Source organism: Ictidomys tridecemlineatus, chromosome 14, assembly GCF_052094955.1.
Source record: "Ictidomys tridecemlineatus isolate mIctTri1 chromosome 14, mIctTri1.hap1, whole genome shotgun sequence".
NCBI lineage: Eukaryota > Metazoa > Chordata > Mammalia > Rodentia > Sciuridae > Ictidomys > Ictidomys tridecemlineatus.
The window spans coordinates 49,645,973-49,663,735 of NC_135490.1; the positions used below are offsets into that span (position 1 = coordinate 49,645,973).

Sequence of the window (17,763 nt, forward strand, 5' to 3'; positions counted from 1 at the left end):
CTGATGAAACACATTTCTTTGTTTTTCCTAGAATGTATGTAAATGTGTAGGTTGTTTGTTTTAAGAGAAAATATGTCAAGCCAGAATTTGCAATTCCTCTCAGTTGTAGATTTCTGTCTCATTGTTAAAGGAAAATTGTGCTTTTATTTTGCCCAAGCACTAAAATCTATTCACAATGCCATTCATTATGTACTACGTGATAATCGTGGTTAAGATACTCACATGCCTGATCTAAGATGGAAATTGCATTCAGACATACAAGAGAGAGTTATTATTATCTTTTTATCATTTACCAAGCAAAGAAAACCCAGTCAATAAGATCCTCAGATACCTGGAAACCCAATGGGCTCAATATCAGGGTAGTTTTCTATTTCCATTTGCAAGTACATGGTGGGAATGATGGCCACTCCTTGTGTAAAGACTGCATCCTCAACTTCATCAGTTATTAAAAAGCTAGGGAGAGAATCAGAGCCATGGTGCAAGGGCCCGGGATTGTTGGGAAGAGACCTTTCATGCTATAGTCTTAGGATAAAAGCTGAATTATAAATGAACCTGGGAGGCTTTGCAAGGCACTCACTGTCCCTTGCTGTGCATTCTGCCTGTGCAAAGGAAAATCCCCTTTGAGGAGATTAGCAGAGGTGGTTTGTGTGTGATCACAGAGGCTGAGGGGATGTGTGTGACTCTTGCCTAAGCTTAAAGTGGATTAGCAGGACTTAAAAGATGGAAAATTGTTTTGTGCAAAGCTCACCACGCTTTTGGAAACATAAATGAAATCACAGTCCTATGAACGTAAATCTGATTTCTCTCAGTTCAATGTGGTGAAAATCCTCTTCTGAAAGTTTAAACAACAACAAAAAAAAAGGACGTGGCGTGCCAATATTCATGTCAGCTAATGATTGTTGCACATTTGAAAAGAATTTCTTACTTTCCCTCCCCGCTTAGGTAGGCATTGGATTCATCAGTAAGGATGTCATTTCACATGTTTGAAGAGACAATGTGGTGAATAGGACATTGGACAAGAAATAAAAATAATCAGATTTTTTTTCCAATTCAGCCAGTCTCTCTGGGTTAACTTGAACAAAACCTTTAACCTTTTTTGTGTTTGGTATTTTTATCTATAAAATGAGAGAATATGCCCCCCATGGCCCTTAAAATTCAGCAGGATGTATCCAATTATGTTGTGCATTTGAGACAGCTTTATTAAAATACAGTATTCTGGAAGTTTTAGTTTTTTGCTGATACTCTTATCTTTGGTGGTAACAACTGATAATTTTTGGTAAGATCCCACTAACCTACGCACTAACATATTATTCTCTGAATATGTATTCCATAACAAAACATGACCTCGGTTCATTTTTCACAAATAAAAACAACACAAAAGTTGTGCTGCATGTTTACTGGTGACCCATGGGCTACATTATCTCCTTACAAGAAACTGGGTCTTAAAAAGGCAAGAGTATCCACAGATGGGTGTTCATCTCCCTTTATTTCTACGTGAACCATCCATGAGCAACATTTGGTGTTCTCTTTCCTATCAATCTTTCAGGAAGAGGAAGACACTTTTTTAGCCAACTATCAAAGTCATTAAAATTATAAATTGGAGTCAATCATCTGTTTTCAGAAAGAAATATTTCAGGGCCCTGATGTTTTGTGAAAAATAAAGGGCGTCTACTCACCAAATCCTGAGATACTCTCTAGTAAAAGGTTCATCTCAGCTCTTACAATTGGAGGGTCTCAAAAACCAGGTTTTGGGCTGGGCGCCGTAGCACACACCTGTAATCCTCCCAGTGACTCTGGGAGGTTGAGGCAGTAGGATCCCGAGTTCAAAGCCAGCCTCAGCAAAGGAGAGGTGCTAAGCAACTCAGTGAGACCCTGTCTCTAAATAAAATACAAAATAGGGCTGGGGAGGTGGCTCAGTGGTTGAGTGCCCCTGAGGTGAGTTCAATCCCTGGGACCCAAAACAAGCAAACAAACAAAAACAGTACTTGCTCTGTTCTGCTATGACTTGATCAGCCATGTTTCAACCTAGAAAGAGAATCCTCTGTTAAAAACAAAAAGTTTTTTAAAGATCACAAAGCTGACATACATCACAAAGAAAATTTAACTTATAAAAATAAAAAACAGAAAATTCTAGAAAAAAATTGGAACATCACTCAATCACTGACATCTAATTATACTTGTTGACCTGATAAAGATTTGTACATTAGACATCTATAGTTGCAGAGAAATTAAGAATTCATACATTCAAGTAGAGAAATAGTTATCTGGAAATATGGTATAAAATCTAGGCAGGACCATAATACACCCTACATTCAACCTTTACCTTTACTATTTCAATTAATAACTTAATCCCAGTCATTCTGTGTTTTTTTATGGGGGGTGGGTGAGGGGACAGAACACATACTTAGGGAAATTACCTGAGGGAACTGAAATCTGACTCCAGAAATCTCAATCCAAGACTTTTCAGACCCACATAGAATATATCATGGTAAAACAAACAAGTTGACCATTTTCAACAACTCTGTTAGCTTTTGCCTGGCTGCAACCAAAAGACCTGACAAGAACAATTTACAAGAGGAAAAGTTTATTTTGACTCATGATTTCAGAGGTTTGGTCCAGAGTCAGCTGACTCCATAGCTCTGAGACCAAGGTAGGCAGAATATCAATGGTAGAAGTGTGTGATGGAGGAAAATGGCTCAGGTATGACAATCAGGAAGGAGAGAGAGAGAGAGAGAGAGAGAGAGAGAGAGAGAGAGAGAGAGAGAAGACCGTTCATCAATTTCTATTGATGATAAAAATAGAAACCCTAAAAGCATGCCCCCAGTGACCTACATCCTCCAGCCATGCCTTATCGACCAGGAGTTACCAAGAAGTTAATCCACATCAGTGGATTAATTCACTCTTAGGCTTCAGTTCTCATAATCTAGTCATTTCACCACTGAACTTTATTGCATTATCTCACACTTGAGCTTTTGGAGGACACTTTGTATCTAAACCATAAAAGCAACCAAGAGATTGCTTATAATTATCATTAATATTACAAACACAGTTATAATATAGTCAATGCAAAAGCATAGGATCATAGTAAGATGAACAAAAAAAAAGAATATCAGGATATAAAAATGGCCCGTGATATTCCAGAAATATGGGTCACTATGGGTCAGATCTTTGTTGAAGAAGTTTCAGTCTAATTCTAGATTTATGGCCAATCAAATGATTGGTACACCACTGGAAATCACACATCCTCAATGAGGAAAGCTATAACAGCTTGCAATATAAATCCTTTGTACTGGATATCAGAATGAGGTCCAGTAATATAGGGCTGAGGACACATCTCAGTTTGTAGAGTGCTTGTCTTGAATTTACAAGGCCCTGGGTTCAATCCCTAGCACCACACACACACACACACACACACACAAAAAAAAAAAAAAAAGTCCAGTAATTTACATGATACTTATAACTGGGAACAGCACTTGTGCTGGTGCAAGTCATGCACAAGATGTTGTTCAAACTGATAAGAAAGCAATAATCTTTTTTTTAACAGACTTGCATATGAGGTGATGGCAGTCTGTCTTTAATGACCACCTGAGTCTGATAATTACTCAGCAGACCTGAAAAATAAATGAAAAGAAACCAGGTAATAGCCACAACTGAAGACAGAATATCTATTCTTAGCTTTTATGTTAGATGAGGCAAATAAATTTACTATTCTGTCTAAGGCTGTATTGTGGAAGATCCTGAATTTCTTTCAAACAAGAAGATTAAATTTGAAAATTTCCTGCTAATGAGAATTTTTAAAAATGCAATGGATGCATGCAATAACTTATTTTTGCAAATGTCATATGATAAGCAGATTCATCAGATGAGCAAATCTAAATAAATCTAAGATGATTGAAGGACCAACAATGCCACACAGTAGGAAGAGCTTTGCATACAATGTATCAAAATGACAACAAGGCAAAGAATATGTAAAGTACTTTTTGAAAGAAAAAATAAACAGTTGATGGCAGGAAGAAATAGATTAACAATGATTATGTTGCTACTTTCTACACTGTAGGGTTAGACCCCTCTGCATCTTTTTAGTTTAAAAGAATACAACTAAAAGGGGGAAATACAAGGAGTAAATAATAGCTGCCAGAATATTAAAACCACAGATCAAAATGATTTCTGCCAATTTAATATGATGCTAAAAAATTCAAATATAATCAACCTTTAGGCTAGCTCCAGATGGAGAGAATGGAACTGTTGACACTGAAAGATCGGGTCTGCTTTGCTCCCAAGTGCCTTGCTCAGTAGTTACAGGATCTCAGAACACTATCCTGGAGGTCAGAGGCTGTTGGCCAGGAAATTTGGTGTAAGGCTGGTGGCTATCAGTGATATTCCATGCCACTGTGATCAAGGATACTGCAGCCTGAACCAGAGTCAGGGTAGGAATAGTTCACAAAGATGAATATGCTCCCAAATTGGAACTTCCAAAATAGCCTCACCCCAAATAGGACTCCTACTGGTACATCCATCCATAGCATGCATTTTGAACTCCATTCATCTTACAGGTATTATCACTTGATAGCCCATTGATATTTGTGGAAAAACTTCAAAAACCCAACATCTTGACAACTGTGTAGCAGAAGGGGAAGCAGCAATACTTTGCTCCAATCACTCTGTTAAAATCACTGTTTACCAAGGGCTCAAAGCAGCAATCGAAAGTCACGTTCATTAACCACAAATAAATTAATTCAATTAGTTGGAAATAAAGAATTTTATTATAAGCAAATAACCACAGGTCACGAATATCAGAAAAAAATTATATCCATACTTTTGGAGGTAATCATTCCTTAAACAATACAGTATAACAACTATTTACATATAGAGAGTTGTATTGTTTATGATAAGTAATCCAGAGATTATTTAATGTAAACAGGAGGTTTATGCAGTTTGTATACAAACACTGTGCCATTTTCTACAAGGTATTTAGGCATCTGTGGATTGAGGTATCTAAGTGAGGTGGGAAGTTCTGGAACCAATTGTCTGCAGAAGATAGCAAGGGATGATTGTGCATATATTTAATTTGCATCATATATTCTTGTACAAATATTGAATTATAAGCAAAAGAGTTACCTTTTTGAATGATATTTAAGAGTAAGATTAGGAACATCATGTGAATTTCAGTATATTGTCACTGAAACTAATGCATCACTCTCAAGAGCGGATAGTCAAAAAGTAGACCAAGACAAGGTTGTTTGTTATTATGTAGGCATTGCCCTCAGTAGCTGTTTGCAGGTTTAACAAGTAGGTGTTACCATTTTTGTCCCAGGAATCTGTGCTTCCTGAATGAAGAATGTTCTCCCTCATTCATTAAGCATTTATTGAGAGCTTACTGTGTGTCTGGTACTCATCTAGAGACTGGTAATACAACTGTAGATACAATATGAAATACAAAGAGATAATAACAATTAAGCAGGAGATCATTCCACACAGATAGAAACTGTGCTAAGTACTATGAAAGTGCACTGGGTTGAATAGTGTCCCCCTAAAATTCAGGCCCACAGAACCTGAGACTTAACCCTGTTTGAAATTAGTTGTACCTTATCAGGGTACTCTTAATCCAATCATTCTGGATTATGGTGGGTTCCAAGTGTATTATGACTCTTGACACTACAAGAAGGAGAAATCTGGACACAGAGACAAACATGGGAAAGAATGCCACGTAAAAACAGGCTGAGATCTGAGCATACTGACCAATAATCCCAAGGATAGGCTGTAGATCTAGGAGACAATCAGTCTCTGCTACCTAAGCCACCTCCTTTATGAAAGAGTACCTCATTCCAGCAGCCAGTCCATAACCCCAAACACAGGAAATCTTAACAGAAGACTATTTAATTGGAGCTTTAGGACAGAGGGCTCAAAGGAGGTTCATGCAGGATGACTTTCAGGGCAGATCTGTGAGGCAGCAAAGGGGAAAAGAATTCTACCTCTAGGGAATAGCACCAACAAAGACCCAGGCAGGAAGGAGATTTAAAAACATAAGGGAGGACAGTGGGGGGTACAGCTCATGGCCAGAAGCTGCAGTAGAAGCTGCTCCATGCAGGTGTTAAAAAGAAACACATGGTATTGTGTGTGTATACAAATGTGGCATAATGATTCCTACTATTATGTATAATTACAATGCAGCAATAAAAATAAATAAATAAAATGGGAAGTTTAAAAGTAATTATGTTAGGCAGCTCTAACTATTACTTGGTTTATTACCCTCAATTTGCTTGTTTTTACTTTCAGAGAAATGTCATTATATTTTTTTTCTGATTTATTTAACATCCAATAAAAGATACTTTAAAAAATAAATGACAAGAGACAAAAATCAAGAAGAGATTATAGTTTCCCTTCTTACTGTAAGTTCTCATGATGAGGTAAGTCATTGACAAGAATTGTTCTTTAATGTTGAGAGTAGACACTGGTATTAAGAAGCATGGTGGTTATTTGCGGACAAAATATGTACAGCAATAAAAATGGAAGGCAGGACACACTGTCCCTTTGTTTTATCTGTGTCCCCAAAGACAGATGAGTTACTAGTCACATTATCCTCAGGGATTACAATATTTCTTGCAATTCTCCTTCAATGTGTTCTCATTATTTATTTTGTTCACCCAATTCATGGTCATTGGCATTTATTTATCATCCAGCAGACATCATAAATTCTGGGGTAAGGAGTTGCAGGAGGCTAAACATTATTTTACTGAAGTGGTTTGTGAAAACAGGAATTTGAGTAGCATTATTCCTGGTATGCCACCATGTTGGTAATATAATAAAATTAAAATTAAATCATTGTGTTCATAAAGTTTTCATCTTCTAGATTTACAAATGTAGAAAGGAAAATATTGAAATAATTTTTCAGAAGGATATACATTCTCTGAAAACACACACACACACACAAACACAAGAAAACATAAATGATTTTTTCTATGACAATAAGAAACCCAGTCAATGGAGCTGAACTCGCTTCACTGCTTGGGTACATGGTTCCCCACTTAGAGAGAATATCAGGGCTTAAAGATGAGGTGAATGTCTTAGAACATTCAGATAGTAATGAAGAAAAAATTAAGAAAGATGTATCAACAGAATGTAGAGAAGCTCTGGGACAATATCCACAAAAAAATTTAATACACACAGGTCTTGAGGAGAGAGAGTGAAGATACAGGTTAATGACAAAGAAAATTTATTCAGTGACATAATAGCAGAAAATTTCCCTAATTTTGAGAATGAGTTGGGAATGCAGGTACTGGAGGCACTTAGAACTCCAAAAAGATCTGAGCATAAAATACCTTTTCCTGGACTTATTATAGTTATAATGCAAAAAATTAAAATTAAAAACTGAAAAATCAGATAAAGAAAGAATTCTGAAACCTGCACGTGTCAAACCATTAAGGAGGGCAAACTTACATAGAAGAAGGTGATAGAGAGAAAGCATGCATTGGAAATAATATATTTCATTGGGAGAGTAATAAGCCAATTAGAATTAAATCTCATTGGGAGAGTAAATAAACCAATTAGAATTAGGAATTAATCAAATATTAGAAATAAAACAAAATAATACATAACTCATAAACACTGTATATAAATGGTTTTAATTCTCTAATTGAAAGACACAGATTGTTGGATAGGGTTTTTTTCTTTTTTTAAAAGACCAAATGTATGTTGTCTGTAAGATAGACATCACCAGCAAACACATCTAAGGACAAAGTGAAAGGATTTTTCATGCCAATGAATTAAAAAGCAATTGGAAGTAGCTATTCTCATACCCAACAAAGCAGTGTTTCAGTCAAGATTAGCCAAAGAGAACAAAATGGTCACCACTTATTAGTAAAAGTAATATCTAATGAAAAGATATGACAATTATAAATATTTATTCTCAGAAGATTGGTGCACCCAATTTAAAAAAATAAACACTACTCCACATAAAGTGACATACAGCCCCCATACAATAAACTGGTGTATTCGATACTCTTTCTTAATAAATAGGCCATCCAGACATAACATTGACAATGATACTACAGAATGAAACAATACTCTAGAACAAATTGACTTCATAGACATCTACAGAAAATTTAATCCAACAACAGCTGAAGGTACTTTCTTCTCAGCTACTTGTGGAACTCTCTTCAAAATTAATCATGTATTAGGCTATAAAGTACGTCTTAGCAAATTCAAAACTTCAAGTAATTTCTCACTTTATGTCAGTTCATGATGTAATGAAATCAGAAATCTAAAGCAAAATAAAATTCAGAAACTGTTCAAACACAATGAGATTGAACAACATATTTGAATAATGTGAGTCATTGGAGAAATTTAAAATTCTTAGAATCAAGCAAAAATTAAACACAACATTCCAGAATCTATGGGACACAATGAAGGAAGTTCTCAGAGGGAACTTTATAGCTATGCATGCCTATATTAAAAAATCAGAAACCTCTCAAATGAATACCTAATTGTGCATCTCAAGGTCTTAGAAAACTAAGAATAAACCAATTCCAAAACCAATAGAAAGAAACAATAAAGGTCAGAGCTGAAATTGATTAAATAGAGAATAAAAGAACAATAAAAGAGATCAATGAAACAAAAAAATTGTTCTTTTAAAAAATAAACTATATTGATAAATCCATAGCCAATCTATCTAAAAGAAAGAAGACCCAAATTAATAAAAGTAGAAGTAAAAAATGGAATATTATAATATACTCCACTGAAATCCTGAAAACCATTAGGATTATTTTTGAAAACTTACATTCCAATAAATTGGAAAATCTGGAATAAATGAGAAAAAAAGTTCTAGACACCTACACCTACCAAAATTGAATCAAGAGGACCCAAAAAATCAAAACAGTCCAATAACACACATTGAAACTAATGCATTAATAAATATCTTCCCAACAAAGAAAAGTACAGAACCAAGCAGATTCACAGTTGAATTTCATCAAATCTTTAAAGAATTAACAATGATGTTCCTCAAATTATTTATGAGATAGAAAGGGGTGAGGAGGTCCATTTCCAAATTCATTCTGAGAAGCCAGTATTAACCTAATACAAAAACCATATGAAAATACAACAAGGAAATAAAATTAGAGACATATTCTTGATAGGTATAAATGCAAAAATCCTTCATGAAATACTTGCAAACCACATTCAACAACATTAAAAAAATCATAATAATGGTCAAAATGGTTTCATTCTCAAGAGACAGGAATGCTTTCACATACACAAATCAATAAAAATAATACACCACACAAATAGAAACAAGGACAAAAATCACATAACCATCTTAATAGATGCATTAAAAACCTTTGACAAAATGAAAAACTTTTTTGTTAAAAACCATGAAGAAATTAGGGATAGAAGAAATTTACTTCAACATAAATATATGATAAAACCAAAGCCGACATTATACTGAAGGGAAAAAAATCAAAAGCATTTTCTCCCAAATCAGGAAGAACAGGATGTCTACTTTCCCTGCTTATGTTCAATATAGTATGCAAACTTTTAGCCAGAGCAATTAATAAAGAGAAAGAAATAAAAGAGATTAAAATGGAAATGAAGAAATCAAATCATCCCTGTTTGCAGGTGATATGATCCTATGTCCAAAGGCTATAAAGCCTCTACCAAGACTTCTAGGTCCAATAAATTGAGCAAAGTAGCACAATACAAAATGAACATATAGAAATCAGAAGCCTTTCTATTCACCAATAATGAACCTTATGAGAAAAAAATAAAGAAAACAATTACATTCATAATAGCCTCAATAAAATAAAATAAAATACTTAGGGATCAATACAAGAAAGTGAAAGAGCTCTATAAGGAAAATTACAGAACACTGAACACTATAAGTTGAAGAAGGCACAAGAAGACCTCCTATGTTCATGGATAGGCAGAATTAACATTATGAAAACTGACATATTACCAAAAGCAATGTACAGACTCCATGTGACTCCCATAAATTCTTCACAGAAATAGAAAACACATTCCTGAAATTCACATAGAAGTAAAAATGATTCAAAATAACAAAAGCATTTCTGAGCAAAATAAAAGCAATGTTTGAGGCATCTTCATACCTGATGTCAAACTAGACTACAGAGATATCATAACAATAAATAGCATAAAAACAGACACATAAATCATGGGATAGAATAAAAGACACACAGACAAACCTACTCAGATACACACTTCCTGATCCTTCACAGAGGTGCCAACAACGCACATTGTTGCTTGAAAATGGTGCTTGAAAAATAAAAAGTTAGATCCCTATCTCTTACCTCATAAAGTCAACCCAAAGCGGGTCAAGGAGCTAGGTATAAAATCAGAAACCTTGTAGCTACTAGAAGAAAACATAAGAAAAATACTTCAACATGTATGTATAGGTAATTAATTCCTGAATAGGACTTGATAGTACAGGAAATAATAGCAAGAATTAATAAGGTATGACATTTCATTTAAAAGGTTCTGCACAGCAAAGAAAACAAGAATGTAGAGAGCCTACAGAATGGGAGAAAAATCTTTGGCAGTTACTCTCCTGACAGAGGATTAATAGCCAGCATATACAAATAACTCAAAAATTAAATACAAAATTACATAAATAAATATAATAATCCAGTCAATAAATGATCACATGCACTGACACTTCTCAGAATAAATACAAATGTCCAACAAGTATATGGGAAAAAAAAAAGTTCCAGCTTTTTAGAGACCAGGGAAATGCAATCCAAAACTACATTGAGATTCCACGTAACTCCACTCCAAATGGCAATCAAGAGTACCAATAACAATGAATGCTGTTGAGGATACAGAGAGAAACTGTACTCCCACTTGGTGGAAATGTAAATTGGTACAGCCACTTTGCAAATCAGGGTGGAGTTTCCTCAAAAAGCTAAAAAATAGAATTACTCTCTACCACCTCTTGGCATTTATCTGAAAGATTTAAAAGCAGCATACTCTAAAGATACATGCATACTCAGTTTTATAGCAGAACCATTCACAATAGTCAAGGCAAGAAGTCAACCTAGGTTGTCTGTCAACAGATGACTGAACACAGAAAAATGCAGTCAGTGTATACAATGGAGTTTGTTTTTTTTCCCCAATCATAAAGAATGATGAAATCATGTTATTTGAAAGAAAATGGATGGAACTGGAAAGCATCCTGTTACACAAAATAAGCCAAACCCAGAAAGACAAATGTTGCATGTTTTCTCTCATATGTGGAAGCTAAACAGAGAAAAGGAGAAAAAAAATGAACAACATGCTATGCTAAGAAGACTCTTAGGGTAGAGGAGGGGACCATGGGAGGACGCAGAGGAGGGCAAGGAGAGACAACAGGAAGTGAAAGTGATCACGTTATACTATGCTCATGTGCTAAGATGCCCCAGTGAAACCCATTATTCTGTACAATTTTTATGCACTGATAAGATACATAAATTAAAAACTATAAAACATACAAAAAACAGCTCAACAGAAATCTAGGACTCAGAAATAAAGAGTAGCAATGGTAGCTGGTTCAATTTTTAGAAATAATGACAGAAATATGTTGATCTTGACATGATTACCAGTCATCCATTAAACCCGAAGGGAATTCTGGGTTTAGATCAATAGTAAAGTGGAGAAAATCAAAATTGAGGAATTTGTTTCTTATACTCACATTAGCACTTATTGCCTTGGATGACCTCATTGTCTAAAACGACTTTAGCTCATGTGATATTTTTTTAGCATTTAATGGGAGGAAATTTCCTGCAGAATAGCCAGCTACTATTATTTTTGCATTAATGTCAACACCGATCATTGTGCTCTGACTCCTGACAGTTTTTACCTTCCGATAAATAATAGATAGCTATTTTTAATGCAAGCAGTTATAAAATGGTTCTTACAGTTAAAAACTTGCCAAATTATTTTCATCTATTTTAGAGTGTTCTCAAGGATTAGAAATATGACTGATTGTAAAGTTAGCACTAACAATTATTTCTCTAACTTATCCAGTTTATCAGCAATATCTTTTTATACTTCTGCTCATATATTTTGAACTTCCTTGTGAATTACATGGAGGTTTTAAATAGTTTCCTTTTTTGTAAAAATTATTAAAGAGTATTAACTTTTTATATGTTATATATTTCAAAAGAGTCCTTATAAAAACTGTTTGTAGGGAGAACACCAAAATTTATTTAAGATCATTCAAAGACATTAAATACTTGCTAAGGAAACTAGGTTACTAATTGGGTGATAGGCTATAGAAATTTAAAATGTTGGTAAATTATATTTAATCATGATTCAACTATTTAGTCATAGTTTATTTTCTTACTTTGTTATAAAATGTAGTGGTCTTAGTAGGGCAAATTATCATTAGGACAAGTTATTGGGGTTATTTTAAAACTTTGGTTGTATTATTAAAGAATTTTTTTAAGCCCTAGCTATTTTTATCTGATGAAATTAAACTGATTGAAGTTAAAAAAAAAAAGAAAAATTACATTAGTTTAGTTGCCTAAAATCCATCTGTGCTCTAATCATGTAAGCACTTAAAATGTAAGAGCCCATCTCTCAGAAAATATTAGAAAGCTGCAATAAATATAATTATGCAAAAATTTTTAGTTAAATTTTTGTTAAACATAAATATTAATGAGTTTATTTATCATCTTTATGGAGAGGCAAAATAGTGGTTAAGATACAGAGGCTAGAGTGTCAATTTCAGATCTAATTCCTACTCTGCTATTTATTTATTCTCACCAAATCAACATATCAAAATTCCCAACTTCAACACCTTTGTTTATAAGATAATGAAAACAGTTCTCTGTAGCATATGTGGTTGTTGTGGGGATTCAGTGAGATATTTCATGTAAGGTATTTGGCCCAGTATCTGTCCTATAAGTGTTCTTTTAATGTCATCTACTATTACAAAAAGGTAGGTAGCATCTGGCTACAGAATAATAAAAATGCATCTCTTTAACTAACAAGCAGGAGAATGCACATAAGTTAACACATTTCATATGTAAACTATCATTTCCTAGTAAAGACAATATAACAAAGTAGAAATGATTTGATATGTAAATAACAACCTCTTTCATAAATAATAACTAATTAATTTTTCCAATAACATCAATCTTTAAGTCTGATATTGTCATTTCCTTGAACTTCCTCATGAATATCCTGACTTGCTTTAGACATGGCCTATTTCTTCACATCCCTCTATTATACTAGGATTTGAAATGAACTAAATCATATAGAATTTATACAGTGAACATTTTGTTAAATGTAACAGATGTATGGAAAACACACAACTTGATGGGGGCCCAAATCATTAATTTCTTCATAAGGGAGTTGCCATTCCCAGGTAACCATCTATGAATCCAGGGATGCAATTTATTTTTTATTTTTATTTGTTCTAATTAGGTCTATATGACATCAGAATGCATTTTGATTCATTGTACACAAGTGGAGCACAACTTTTCATTTATCTGGTTGTACAAGATATAGTGTCGAACTATATGTGCAGGCATTCATGTACCTAGGGTAATGATGTCCCTCTCATTCCACCATTTTTCCTGCCCCCATGTCCCACCCCTCACCTCCCTTCCCTTTGCCCCATCAAAGCTCGTCCATTTTTCCCATGTTCTCCTGCCGTTATGGATCAGCCTCCACTTATCAAAGAGATCATTCAGCCTTTGGTTTTGGGGGAAGCTTACTTCAATTAGCATGATAGTCTCCAGCTCCATCCATTTACTTGTAAATGCCATCATTTTATTCTCTTTTAATGATGAGTACTCTCCATTTGTGTATATATTCTACACTTTCTTTATCCAGGGATGCAATGTTAACTGCACCTCAGTTGGTCCTATCAGCACATCTGCTTCCTCATCATCAAGCCCCAAAGATTAACCATTCCTCTGCCTCCTTATCAAGGGACTCACAGTCTATGCTTCCTTGTCTCTGGTACCCTTCACCCCACATTTCTCCCGGGAAGCAACTTTAATGTCCTTTTGTGGAACTGCATTTATTGTCACTGTGGGTCCATATTCCACAGCATAAACATGTCATGGCTTCTTTATTCATCCTGTCCTTGATACAAGTGGGTTCCCGGCTGAATGTGTGTGTGTGTTATGACAATGCTGCTAGATCATTCCTACACGTGATGCACCGGGAACATATGCAGGACTTTGGCTGAGTTGATAGGAGTTGAGTTACTGAGTCACAAAGTCTTGGGGAGATTCCTAAGTTTAAATTCCTATATTTGGCTTGCATAGATACTTCAAGAAGGAACACATTTTGACAGAAGGGGATTTCCTGATCCTACATTTGACAGCTATGAAAAGAGTAATTTGTGTACAAAGTATTTTTCAAATGGGCCTAAGAAATACCAGTAAAGCAGCTAGACTAGCTGCTGTGTGCTAGCCATTATGCTAGGTTTTGGGGGATAAAAAGGACAAAAGAGCCCTGAGTCAAACTTTCAAACAGCACAAAATCTAGCACAGGAGATAAATGCAAAATAAAACATCAAGCTGATGAGTTCATAGTTATGGATGAACTGGGCACTCTGAATTAGAGGAAGATGATCCAATGACATTGTATAAGAATGTCGTGGGTTCTAACTAGGAGCTCCAAAAAGACTTCCTCTCAGGACATTGAAGGAATGAATAACAACCAAATAGAAAAAGACAAGTCAGAAGGGCTTTCCAAATGTAAGAGACAGCAGGTGCTGTGAGCCCGTGAAGGTGAAGGTGGTAGCTCCCTGGCCACCCGGGCTTGGTGGAGCTCTGAGTCACCAGACCTCAGAGAGACACAGAGAGGGGTCCAAACTCGGTTTTTGGTTATTGTTAAGGATTTGGGATAGTTTCCTATGAATTAAAAATTGTGGGAGGATTTTAATGTGGCAACAGGAAGAGGTGAAGAAGAGCTGCTATGTGGAGTGCAGATTGGATGAGGACCACCATGAATGCAGAGTTCATAATGACAGAAGTTCTGAAAAGGGGTGACAGTGTCTCAGACATGGGGTGACAGTGTCTCAGACATGGGGTGGAAGTGGAGAGGCTGAGAAGCTGATTGATTACAATAACACCTAGAAAAATCAATAGCACTTGTTAAATGAGGCCACATTAATAAATAGCTCATCACGGATATCCCAGTGTCTGGTTAGCTCAACTAGATGGGTAAATAACTGGTTAATTCTGGGAATGAAATCCCTCTAGTTTGGGATGTAGCTAATCTAATACAGTGCTCTCTTTCATCTATATTTACATCTTGGAATGAAATCCAAGATCAAATTTCCTGAGCTGTTTATTGCTCCCTTTGAAATGCTGCTTCTCCTGACAGGGACCCAGCGGCTGCCAATGTTATCTTGTCACTGACATCCATCTCAAGCCTTCCATCTTTTTACGACTACTGATTGTGTATTTCAGCATGAAACACATTTTGGGAGGTGCTTAAAGAAAACATCTGTTGTATGCGCATATGAGATAGATCAACGGTAATCACCCACTCACTCACTATCTACTGATCAGTTTGAATGCTCCTGAGATACCGTTATGAATTTCTTCTCATTTCATTTCCTCTGTGGGTTTGTTTTGGGTTCTGTTTATGATCATACACCTAATGGAAATACATCATCTGTGCGGAGCTGTCGCAGAGAGGCCTGTGACTGTTCAGTTTCAGTATGGTGGGAAATGTGAAACTGGATAACCCTACATAAGCAAACTTGTCTCCCAAGCCTATATCTGCATTTGGGGATTCGTTCAGTACCCAACTTGTAGTTTTGAAGCTGCAGGTGACTCATCTTATTCTAGGCAGAAACTATGTTTTGGATGACTTAAGATAGTTTGAGACAGGCACAGTGGTGTACCCAATTGTAATCCCAGTAACTCAGGAGACTGAGGCAGGAGGATCACAGGTTCAAGATAACATTCAGCAATGTATTGCAGTTCTCAGTGACTTAGCAAGACTCTGCAAAATCAATAAATAAAAAATAAAAAGGGCTGGAGATGCAGCTCACTGTTAAAACAACTCCCCCAGAGTTCAATCCCCAGTACACAAATAAATACAATTTGTTCGTAAAAGCTAGAAATTCTTGACAAATGGAGAACTAAATGTATATCTTTATTTTCCTTTCCGTAGCTCTGTTTTTCCTTTGGAAATTAATTTTGCATATCACTGACAGATTTCATTTTCTAAAGATACATCATGCGTCACTTTTTTAAATCAAAGGCAACAATGATGAGTCTTTCTGGCACACTGCACAGAACAGGTGTATGTCTAAGAAACCCTGCGACTTCTCTCACCCTGAAACACCACTTCATTTGCCTCTACCTCCCAGAAGGCTAGCTCTCCTGAATCAGCCAAGTCTATGCAATGCACCCTGCTCTCCTTCAACACTTGAATTTCTAGGTATGCATCTTTCCATTCCCATTGGTCCTTAAAAGGCCTTAACCCCTCCAAACACATCCCATGTCTCCAGGCTGAGATGAAATCCTAACTCCTCCATTAGATCTCCATAATTATCCCAGCTCATCGCGATCACTGACTTCTTCAGTTACCTTAATTGCATACATAATCCAGTTTGTTACCTTAAGCAATTAGTTGATTTTCGGGGCAACATTTTAATCATTAATGGATATTATCTTCGATGCCTGACAAAAGGGGACTCATTCTTATCTAACTACAGTCTGTACACAATGCTACCCCGGCTCTGCATAGAGAGGAAGTCCAATGATTGACTGACAGATTGACTGGACCCCTCTGAGATGTTTATTAAACACAATTCGGTAATTTGGCTGTGTTATTGCTTTCAAAGTTACATGTACCCTGAAGGATATAAAACATTCCATTTGTGTTGTCTAATCTTTCCTTGTAATCCTGTCATATAATTTTTTATTTCAGCAAGGAGAGAGAGAGCCAGAAATGGAAGAAACTGCAAATGGAAGTCACTGAACCATTTGGAAATTCAAAGTTATAGAGAGAAAAAGCTGCGAAGATTAGTCACACTCTTCCTGCCACTCTGACGTGGCATATGGCATGAAGATTTCCCCTTGGACTCTGTCACTGAAGAGAAGAGCCACAAATGCACAGGAAGATGTCACCCAATAATTGCCACTCAGAATGTCAGGGATAGGTAGGATTCTGTGTTTTCAGAACTGAATGTCAACATATATGCATATATTGAATAGATGCCTCTTAGAAAGTATTAATTTGCCATTGCTACTGTGGCATCAAGAGATGACTTTTTACATAACATATTCACTTATGTGTTTTTTCTGGGGTGGGGGTTGGGTACCAGGGACTGAACTCAGGGGCATTTGACCACTGAGCCACCTCCCCAGCCCTCTTTTGTATTTAATTTAGTGACAGGATCCCACTGAATTGCTTAGCACCTCACCATTGCTGAGACTGGCTTTGAACTCCTGATCCTCCTGCTTCAGCCTCCCAAGCTGCTGGGATTACAGGTGTGTGCCACTGTGCCTGGCCCACTTGTGTGTTTAGTTGTTACATACTAAGTCCCTGCCTTGTATTAAAGCAAAATTCCTGAACAAAGAAAACTGACTATGCCTTTACTTCATTAAACTCCAAACACAAGCAAAACGTAACGCACCATTTCTGATAAATACTTACAATAGACAAAACCCAAACTTAACCCCAGCCAATCAGGAGTGGCCAAATAACATATGCTCATGCACCTGCAGATTTTCTAATATGATAAACCAAAAAGGGAGATTCTGCTACTACAACCAGATAATTACTTTATTTTGCTTCCTT

General features: G+C 35.9%; 1 long non-coding RNA gene across 3 annotated transcripts in view; it reads left to right on the plus strand.

The window, feature by feature from the left end:
* The window catches only part of LOC144370378 (uncharacterized), an 86,822-nt gene extending 69,276 nt beyond the window's left edge, over positions 1–17,546 (plus strand). For 2 of the 3 annotated variants that reach the window (XR_013430358.1, XR_013430360.1), the window contains one exon: positions 16,891–17,546. This is a non-coding gene — a long non-coding RNA (uncharacterized LOC144370378). The remainder of the gene's footprint in view (positions 1–16,890) is intronic. The other variant, XR_013430361.1, reaches the window with a different exon arrangement.
* The last annotated feature ends 217 nt before the right edge of the window (positions 17,547–17,763 follow it).